The 11,159-nt window shown below is 32.7% G+C and overlaps 1 long non-coding RNA gene across 1 annotated transcript; it reads right to left on the bottom strand.

Annotated features, from left to right (window-relative positions):
* Positions 1-4,806: 4,806 nt before the first annotated feature.
* Positions 4,807-7,249, bottom strand: LOC105443188. Its single transcript, XR_972667.2, has 3 exons — positions 7,182-7,249; positions 5,931-6,079; positions 4,807-5,102 (listed from the first exon to the last, which is right to left on the bottom strand). It is a non-coding gene; the product is annotated as an uncharacterized LOC105443188 (long non-coding RNA).
* Positions 7,250-11,159: the final 3,910 nt, after the last annotated feature.

Below are 11,159 nucleotides of genomic sequence, written 5' to 3'. Positions count from 1 at the left end.
TTTCATATATTTATTTTGTATACCATCTAATCCCTTCAGATAATTATACATTTAATGCAGAGCTCATTGAGAAGTGATCTGCGATGATGTTCTGTTAAAAACCTCTATACCTATTTCATCAAAAAAATAATAATTACACTGCATTATTACATAGTAACACAAAATTGGGCATAATAGAAAGATATAAAAAACGATATTTTCAGTTCAGTTCAGTTTATTAAATTCCATCTTTAAAAACATTTTTACAAATTAAAAACATGCAATTTCATGTAAAATATAATACATAAATTGGGACAACATATACATGTGAAATTAATTAATACAAAACAGAATAAGGCACAGCTGTAAAAAAAAAAAAAACAAGAAAAGGTTTTGCCTTGACAGCTTCCTATCTAATTAGATATAATAAATATAGTAAGAAAACAAGTAGCAATTAAATTTTTGGATAGTTTCATTCAGAAATTGCATAACAACCGGCAAAAATCAAGTACACGAAATGCATTATGATATGATGCAAAAGTCAGAAGATGTCAAAGGCTAAATGTGAGGGGAAAAAGAAGAAAGGGAGAGAGAGAGAGAGAGAGAGGGCGATAACAAGCTGGCTAAATACATTCAGTGTGAGTCATGCGCAATCAAGAAACTTTGAGATAAGTTTTAAACTGTTGTAAGATGAGATGGAAGTTATATTAGTTGGAAGCAAGCTCCAAATTTCAGGTGCATGATGTCTGCAAGAATATGATGCAAAATTTGTATTAACACACCATCGATGATATTTCTTCTTATTTCTAGTATTATAGTTATGTATTGTACTGTTTGTTATTAACATATTGGATACGTTTTTAGGAAGCAGAGATTTTTCATTCCTAAATAAAAATATTGCACACAAATATTAATTCAACTGGTAAACATTTAATATGTTAAGTTGTTTAAAGATTGGTCTTGAATGAGACTGCAACCCTCTTTTTTTTAGAATATATAAAAAATGCAGTACGGTTGGGTAAGTATTTGCCCAAACAATGTTGCAATAACTAAGAAACGGTAATATAAGTGTATTGTATAACATAAGGAGAACAGATTGAGGCACAGTATAGCGGAGTTTGATGATGACACCAGTATTCCTAGACATTATCTTATTAATAAGGGATATATGTGTTTTCCAGGATAAGTTTTCGTCAATAAAAATACCCAAGAACTTGGTATGAGCAACACGATTAAGAATATTATCATTCATTTTGATTTGATATGAATTGAGGAGCTCTATAGAATCGGTTTATATTTGGAATCAAAATATATAAAATTTGACTTTCTAGCATTCAAGATTAATCTATTGCATTTGAACCAATTCGATACTTTACGCATATCAATATATAAAGTGCTATATAAAAAAACAATATCATTTCAAGTGTAGAGAATATTGGTGTCATCAGCAAAAAGAATGAATTTCAATTTATCTGAACAATATGGGAGGTCATTAATATAAATAAAAAACAGTAGGGGCCCTAGGATTGACCCCTGGGGTACACCACATGAGACTTCCGAATAATCAGATAAAACACCATAATATGATACACATTGAGTTCTACTTTGTAAATAACTTTTGAACAAGATGAGTGGTAAACCTCTTATCCTATAACAGGCAAGTTTAGATAATAATATAGAGAAATCAATTGTATCAAATGCCTTGCTTAAATCTAAGAAGACACCAATAGCATGTAATTTGTTTATTAAATAATCTTGAAGATCAAAAAACAGCCAATATCGACACATGCTTTAAAAAACCGTACTTACTTTCATCCAACATAGGATTTGTGCATAAATAACTATAATTTGTACGATTATAGACGAGCCTTTCTAGGATTGTTGAAAAGTAAGGAAGTATAGATATATAGGCCTATAATTATCAACCTTATGAATATATGAATTTATGAACAGATACAACCTTTGCAATTTTTAATCTAGAGGGAACGACTCCACTGGAAATCGATAAGTTAAAATATAGTGTATTACATTCTTTATGACATCAGGATTGAATTCATCAAGACCACAACTGTTTGTAAAATTTAATTTATTCACTACATCAATAATTTCATTTTCAGATACAGCTTTAAAATATACAGAATTGGAATTTTGATTTGGCCAAAATTTGGCAAAGTTGTCAGTATTGCTTAAGAATAAGGATTTTTTTCAAAGACAGACCAACATTTACAACAAAAAAAGTTAAAATGATTGGCAATATCTTTAAAATTAGGTAGTTGTTTCCCATTTACATTCGTGAAATTAGGTAAAGCATTGTGAGATTTACCCAGGATACCATTGATTAATTACCATGTTTATTTCTTCATATTTCCCTTTATTGCATAAAAAATTTCATCTTGTAGTAGTCTTTGCGGGCAAGTTTTAATAACGTATTAGTGTTATTTCGTATTTGAACGTGTTTCCTCTTGTTTTTTCTGTACGTGAATGACAATACCTTCCATTTATTTTATTTTGAAACCTTATCTTTTTATACAAGTCAAATGTAATCCACGGTTTTCTAATCTTTTTACGAACAGATTTAAAGATTTTCTTTACAACGCTCTGTTATATAGTATTGATAATGTTGCCGGGAACTTTACAAAAGCTGCGACTACATCGCTAAATTTGACGGTATCGATCATGACTAACAGGAGCGAGAAAAGGATTTAAAGCGCAGGAGAGAAGGAAAGAAGGGGAGAGATGAGAGCAAAGAGAGAGAAAGAGTGTGTTGAAAGAAAGAGAGAGAGAGAGAGAGAGAGAGAGAAAGAGAGATAAAGAGAAGGGATGAAAGAAAAGACAATTAATTCGTTATATACAAGGAGAGTGGTGTCTCAATTGACATGCCTTTCACTCATGTAATTGCAAATTTTACGGCTTTTTTTTTCGTCGTTGGTACGATTCTGCAGTCATCAATATGAGATTCTTCAAGCTCATACATCCGCTGAGGGCGTTCTTGGTCTGGTTCCACCTTTGGTAGGGAGGTAGAAGAGGGATTAAGAGAGAGAGAGAGAGAGATCGATCGAAAGAGAGCTAGATTTTATTTGTCAAGACAGTGCACGAGAAAATAAAAAGTATACTAACATTCAATCTTACAAAAACCAAGTGAAATCGATACTCCAACACTATTACATTTGATAATATATTCTTTGAGAATTGAATAGGCTGTTTATCAAAGTGTGATTATGGATGGCTGAGCGCTAACAACGTATAATAAATATAAAACTAACATGGTCGCAACTACATTAGAAACATCAACTCTAGAGCAATTCAGCACCCCACTGTTAATATGCCATAGAAATCACGATCTGATTATGTAAAACGTCATTGTAATGTTCGCATGTTTCAAACGGTGATAAAGAGAGCTATTGAACTTCCCTTAAGTTAATATTTCAAAAGTAGTCGCAATCATGTTAAATCGCCTTTACCTAAGTTGGAATGAACGATGTTCAGGAGTTGAACTTAGGTGATAGCTATCACTTAAGTCGATTTGACAACTATTGGTCGTTATTTTCCCAATAAAAGCCTTTTTCAAGCCCTTTCGTTTTAACCCTATTTAGCCCGGGCTATTTTGAAACTGCATAGCCCGGGGTGAGGGGGGGGGGGGCTGCTTCTAAAGCCCCCCCCCCCCTATGATCTCGGCCGTGGAACGACCGATCGCCGCGAAAATTTGCATACATGTCAAGTGAAATGTATAGAATACTATGGTAATTACAATTTTTGAAAAATGCACTCATTTGCATATTTATGGTAATTTATGCAAATAAGGTCATAAAATTCACATTTTTGCCCATAAATCAGACATTATTGATATTGAAGCATTCTTTTTCACTACATATATTTATTAGACCATTTTGAATAATAATAAAACACAAAAGATTGAATAAGCAGGGTTATTCCTCATGTTATCTATTGTTTTGATAATTTCATATGTATTTCTCTGTTTTTTTAAACTATAATTAAACTATTTTGACCTCCCAAAAACACCTAAAATATAAACAAGACCAAATAACCAATGTTTTATCTCTTTATTTGAAAAATGAGATTTCCGTATGTTTTGTACACAAAACACAAAAATGAGCGATTTTCGGGTTGACATGCAAAGACAAAAGGACACGAGACTTTGTAATGGTAGGTCCGATTTTCGAAAAATTTCTTTCAAAAGATGTGCAAGACTCGAAAGAAATTTCAGTGCAAGATTTTCTTGCGTTAAAAAATTATCGCGAAAAATGTCGAGGGGGGGGGGGGGGGGGGGGGGGGGGGGCTTCTACAATATTTTGATTTTTTTTCCAGTCCGTATTCAAATACGTATATTGCTTGCATTTGTCAGTTTTAAGACATTTGAAAGAAACTGTTGTTTATACTGAGAATCGTCTTGATAAGAATTGGAAATCAAGTATTTGGAACTAAATTATTGTTACATTTTTGTTTTTAGAAATGTTGAGAGAATGATAATATCTACTTTAATTGAATAATTTTACTAATAAAGAGACAAAAATGACAGCTATTTCGTCGCATTAAAAATTAAAAGAGTTTAGCGTGACACGTGAGTGTGTGGGTGAGTGTCTGTTGTAAGTGTGTGTGTGTGTGTATATATATATATATATATATATGTGAGAAATGAATTATGTACCTATTGCATAGGGAATTATAAACTAAAAGTTAGAAACTATGTCATGATGACATTAGCACTGCAGAGCATTACGGGCTAGATCCTAACCAAAATCACAGTTTTCACATGAAGAAAAAAACACGACATAATTTAGAATACAGGAATATAATGTGCGACAAAATATCAGCGCAGTATCACATTGAAGCTAAATTTGACGGAATAGATCATGACTGACAGGGGCGAGAAAAGGATTTAAAGCGGAAAAGAGAAGGTGAGAAAGGGGCAGAGAGAGAAGACAATATACTGGTTATATACAAGGAGAGTGATGTCTCAATTGACATGCCTTTCACTCATGTAAAATTGGCAACGAATGCAAATTACACATTTTACGGCTTTTTTCGTCGTTGGTGTGGTTCTACAGTCATCAGATTCTTACTAGCTCATACATCCGCCGAGGGCGTGCTTGGTCTGGTTCCACCTTAATTAGGGAGATAGGGGATGGATGAAGAGAGAGAGAGAGAGATAGATTTTTAGTCAAGATAGTGTAAAAGACAAAAAAAGTATACTAATATTCAATCTCTTTCTCTCAAAAGTGTAGTGAAATCGCTAAAATATATAATAGCAGTATTACATTTGATAATATATTCTTTGATAATTGAATAAGTTGCTCATCAAAAAGTGATTATGGATGACTGAGCACTAACAACCCATAATAAATGTAAAACTAACATGATCGTAATTACATTAGAAACCTAAAATCAAGAGCAATTTTAACCCCCATAATTGTTTATACCATAGGAATCATGACTTTCGGCTTACATTAAACGTTATTGTAATGATCGCATGTTTCAAACGATGATAGAGGGAGCTGTTGAACTTCCCTAAAGTTAATATTTCTAAAGTAGTTGCAATCATGTTTAATCGCCTTTACCTAAAGCGTTTGTCACAAATGCCATTACGGACGGCTACGAACGCCGTACGAACGATTTTCAGACAATATAAATTCGGGAAGACAATGGAAAAACAGGGAGATTCGTACGAAATTATCGTTCGTACGAACCTTTGTGACCATAGCATTTGTTGGATTGAACGATGTTCAGGAGTTGATTAATAAGATGTATGTGCGAGTTCTTTCTATTCATATATAAACCATTCAACCAAAGTTTTGATTAACCTTTAATTCTTTTCCTTCAAAACTTAGGCAGAGGCAAATCGACATGAAGCAGGAAAAACAATACTGTTTAGCTGTCTTTGCCAAGATTCAATTAATTAAGTTGTCAAATCGATCGTTAGCTATTTCGCTAACCTCTTTTTTGTTTAGTCCTCTAATCCAAAGGACGATGAAGCGCAGAAGGAGAGCCAGCATGAGAAATGTGAAGTACAAAATCATGGGCATCGAAATTCCAAAAGCTACGGCTTCTACCTCGTTCATATCCGCTAAAACACGTAACAGACCTGTAGGTTCATACAAAGAAGATCGATAATGTATATGACTCAACTGCGATGCAGCAGTAGCCATCATAACAAATATCATCTCAATCTTAATAGCTTCAGATTTGAATAAAATATGGTTAATTTAAAAAAGAGATGATAATTTGACTTTCAGTTTTAAAGCGATTTATATTTCATTTTATAATTCGCAACATATCGTTCAGATATACTTCATATGTACAAAATGTACCAAGTGTACAAAGTGTATTAGTTAAAGAGCAATTGAATGTAAATATGTATATAACAATTTTGGTATCCCGTGCGTTAAGATATATCAGATTATTAAATGAACGTTTAATTTTTTTTAATTTTTATATAACTTGAAAATTCCATTTACATATTTCTTGTAAATGATCAAGGGTGATTCTTGAATGGTCAGTTATTTCATGGAGATACCAATTAATTTGTATTTTACCTGCTTATATGCTTTTGTATTTATCTATTTTGTTTTTGATGCTGTTATTTGTTTTATCATTACCCAACAGGGTCTCATGGAAGACCTCCACATTGGTGATATGTGCCACCCGGTATAAATATCAGAAGTAAATAAATAAACAAATAAATACAAATATTTTTCGGTACGTAGGTATTAAATTACAGGATAAGCCACTACAGACATATGATCGACGCATGTGCAGTTGAAAAGTCATGTACACAAATCTGTAAAAGCAATCGAAACGAATGCTAGAAACGGGTTCTTGAAAGTTAGGCAATCATCACCGAGTGTGCAATCTATGGTACACAAGCGGAAGTATTCTTTTCATGAGGTCAAACAAAATGTATTCATGAAGAACCTCAAACACTTGGGCAGAAAATATATTATAAAATGCACAACGTTAAACTTTCCCTTACATGTGTAAAATATCTTTGCATACTTGGGTTCTACTGTACAAGTACCTACGAAGTATCTTCGAAGTGGTCTATAGGTTGGGCAGGATGTTCAGCCATTTCTTCAGAAGCAGTTGATTAACGCTTAGGCCAAAAGTAGCATTTCCTTTCATTTTAATATCGCTTTTACTAGTCTCTATCCATTTTATTGTGGGGAACGATAATATACGAGGTTTACCTTGAAGCTTTGGGGGCGTTGTTTTGGTCGGTGCGGTCACAGCGACAGTTTCTTCGCTCGATGTCTTCAAGGTTGTTGATGCTGCCCTGGTCGTTACATGACCGCCTCGTGTCGTCTCCAAATAAACGGTAGTCTCACCTGCAGTACTCTAATGAGGTTTTTTTTTTTAAAGAGAAGTGTGATTTTTGTGATTTTTTGTCTTCATTAGTTTCCCTTGTGAAAGAATGTCATAGAAGCAATGGCATATACTGTTCTTGAAATGCCTCCCAAAAATCCAAACATGACGAAAATAGTATCAAAATGTTTACCTAATTTGAATGCCGCATGCAGGGTAATTTTTTACTCGTAATTGTATGCAGAGATTTTCATTGTCAGTGATTCGAAAAAGATTGAGTCAATCAATTGTCATTTGATGTTTTCACTACCTAAAAACACGACCTATTTGATCAACCATGCCATACTACTTGACGACATTATCTTTCACTATGCAATCACGTGACCCGTTTCTAACCTGTAATTCGTTCATCGTGGTGTCCATGGTTGTTGCTTCAGTTGATACTGGAGATAAATAGGAATACTTACTGAATTATTTTATTATTCTTGATTTTACATGTTTATTTGTTTAAGTTTTTCATATATTCATTTCTTATATCATTTAATCAATTCAGATAATTATGCATGTGCCGGATGGCTCATTTAAAAGTGGTCTTGCATTAGGTTCTGTTTACAACCTTCGTATCAATTTTATCATAGCAAACAATAATTAAACTGCATTACCACATAGCAACACAAAATTGGGCATACTAAAAAGATATACATAACAATATGTAAACCAAATCATCCCGTCAACAAGCAAAGAGAAAATTACAGGCAGTATATCTTTCTCTGGCTTAAATTTACTGACATGACTGTAGAGCTGATGGAAAATTGTCTTAAAATTGTGATTTAAAAAAAAGTTTGTTTTCACATTTTTCTCGAACTCTCGATATTTTAGGATTTTTGATCTCTTCTCCTTTGTTAATATTTCCAATGTTTTAATTATAAAAGTTAATAATTAATTGCATTCTACTGCATTTCTGAAACTAAACAGTTGTAGTTTTAATTTTGTAAGGGTGAACCTTAATCTTAATCTTAATAGCTTTAGATTTGAATAACATATGGTTAACTTCAAAAAGAGATGATAATTTGACTTTCAGTTACAAAGCGATTTATATTTCATTTTATAATTCGCAACATATCGTTCAGATATACTTCATATGTACAAAATGTACAAAGTGTACAAAGTGTATTAGTTTAAGAGCAATTGAATGTAAAGTTGTATATAACAATTTTGGTATCCCGTGCGTTAAGATATATCAGATTATTAAATGAACGTTTAGTTTTTTTTTTTATATAATTTGAAAATTCCATATACATATTTCTCGTAAATGATCAAGGGTGATTCTTGAATGATCAGTTATTTCATGGAGATACCAATTAATTTGTATTTTACCTGCTTATATGCTTTTGTATTTATCTATTTTGTTTTTGATGCTTTTATGTGTTTTATCATTACCCAACAGGGCCTCATGGAAGACCTCCACATTGGTGATATGTGCCACCCGGTATAAATATCAGAAATAAATAAATAAACAAATAAATACAAATATTTTTCGGTACGTAGGTATTAAATTACATGATAAGCCACTACAGACATATAATCGACGCATGTGCAGATGAAAAGTCATGTACACAAATCTGTAAAAGCAATCGAAACGAATGCTAGAAACGGGTTCTTGAAAGTTAGGCAATCATCACTGAGTGTGCAATCTATGGTACACAAGCGGAAGTATTCTTTTCATGAGGTCAAACAAAATGTATTCATGAAGAACCTCAAACACTTGGGCAGAAAATATATTATAAAATGCACAAAGTTAAACGTCTCCTTACATGTGTAAAATATCTTTGCATACTTGGGTTCTACTGTACAAGTACCTCGTTGGGCAGGATGTTCAGCCATTTCTTCAGAAGCAGTTGAGTAACGCTTAGGCCAAATGTAGCATTTCCCTTCACTTTAATATCGCTTTTACTAGTTTATCCGTTTTATTGTGGGGAACGATAATATACGAGGTTTACCTTGAAGCTTTGGGGGCGTTGTTTTGGTCGGTGCGGTCACAGCGACAGTTCCTTCACTTGATGTCTTCAAGGTTGTTGATGCTGCCCTGGTCGTTACCTGACCGCCTCGTGTCGTCTCCAAATAAACGGTAGTCTCACCTGCAGTACTCTAATGAGGTTTTTTTTTTTTTAAAGAGAAGTGTGATTTTTGTGATTTTTTGTCTTCATTAGTTTCCCTTGTGAAAGAATGTCATAGAAGCAATGGCATATACTGTTCTTGAAATGCCTCCCCAAAAATCCAAACATGACGAAAATAGTATCAAAATGTTCACCTAATTTGAATGCCGCATGCAGGGTAATTTTTTTACTCGTAATTGTATGCAGAGCTTTTCATTGTCAGTGATTCGAAAAAGATTGAGTCAATCAATTGGCATTTGATGTTTTCACTACCTAAAAACACGGCCTATTTGATCAACCATGCCATACTACTTGAGGACATTATCTTTCACTATGCAATCACGTGACCCGTTTCTAACCTGTAATTCGTTCATCGTGGTGTCCATGGTTGTTGCTTCAGTTGATACTGGAGATAAATAGGAATACTTACTGAATTATTTCATTATTTTTTATTTAACATATTTATTTGTTTAAGTTTTTCATATATTCATTTCTTATATCATTTAATCAATTCAGATAATTATACATGTGCCGGATGGCTCATTTAAAAGTGGTCTTGCATTATGTTCTGTTTACAACCTTCGTATCAATTTTATCATAGCAAACAATAATTAAACTGCATTACCACATAGCAACACAAAATTGGGTATACTAGAAAGATATACATAACAATATGTAAACCAAATCATCCCGTCAACAAGCAAAGAGAAAATTACAGGCAGTATATCTTTCTCTGGCTTAAATTTACTGACATGACTGTAGAGCTGATGGAAAATTGTCTTAAAATTGTGATTTAAAAAAAAGTTTGTTTTCACATTTTTCTCGAACTCTCGATATTTTAGGATTTTTGATCTCTTCTCCTTTCTTAATATTTACAATGTTTTAATGATAAAAGTTAAAAATTTATTGCATTCTTCTGCATTTCTGAAACTAAACAGTTGTAGTTTTAATTTTGTAAGGGTGAACCTTAATCTTAATCTTAATAGCTTCAGATTTGAATAAAATATGGTTAACTTCAAAAAGAGATGATAATTTGACTTTTAGTTATAAAGCGATTTACATTTCATTTTATAATTCGCAACATATCGTTCAGATATACTTCATATGTACAAAATGTACCAAGTGTACAAAGTGTATTAGTTAAAGAGCAATTGAATGTAAATATGTATATAACAATTTTGGTATTCCGTGCGTTAAGATATATCAGATTATTAAATGAACGTTTAATTTTTTTTTTTATATAACTTGAAAATTCCATATACATATTTTTTGTAAATGATCAAGGGTGATTCTTGAATGATCAGTTATTTCATGGAGATACCAATTAATTTTTATTTTACCTGCTCATATGCTTTTGTATTTATCTATTTTGTGTTTGATGCTTTTATGTGTTTTATCATTACCCAACAGGGCCTCATGGAAGACCTCCACATTGGTGATATGTGCCACCCGGTATAAATATTAGAAATAAATAAATAAACAAATAAATACAAATATTTTTCGGTACGTAGGTATTAGATTACAGGATAAGCCACTACAGACATATGATCGACGCATGTGCAGATGAAAAGTCATGTACACAAATCTGTAAAAGCAATCGAAACGAATGCTAGAAACGGGTTCTTGAAAGTTAGGCAATCATCACCGAGTGTGCAATCTATGGTACACAAGCGGAAGTATCCTTTTCATGAGGTCAAACAAAAAGTA

This window comes from Strongylocentrotus purpuratus, unplaced genomic scaffold (assembly GCF_000002235.5).
Source record: "Strongylocentrotus purpuratus isolate Spur 01 unplaced genomic scaffold, Spur_5.0 spur5_scaffold_2, whole genome shotgun sequence".
Taxonomy (NCBI): domain Eukaryota; kingdom Metazoa; phylum Echinodermata; class Echinoidea; order Camarodonta; family Strongylocentrotidae; genus Strongylocentrotus; species Strongylocentrotus purpuratus.
This window is presented reverse-complemented; position numbering and strand designations above follow the sequence as displayed.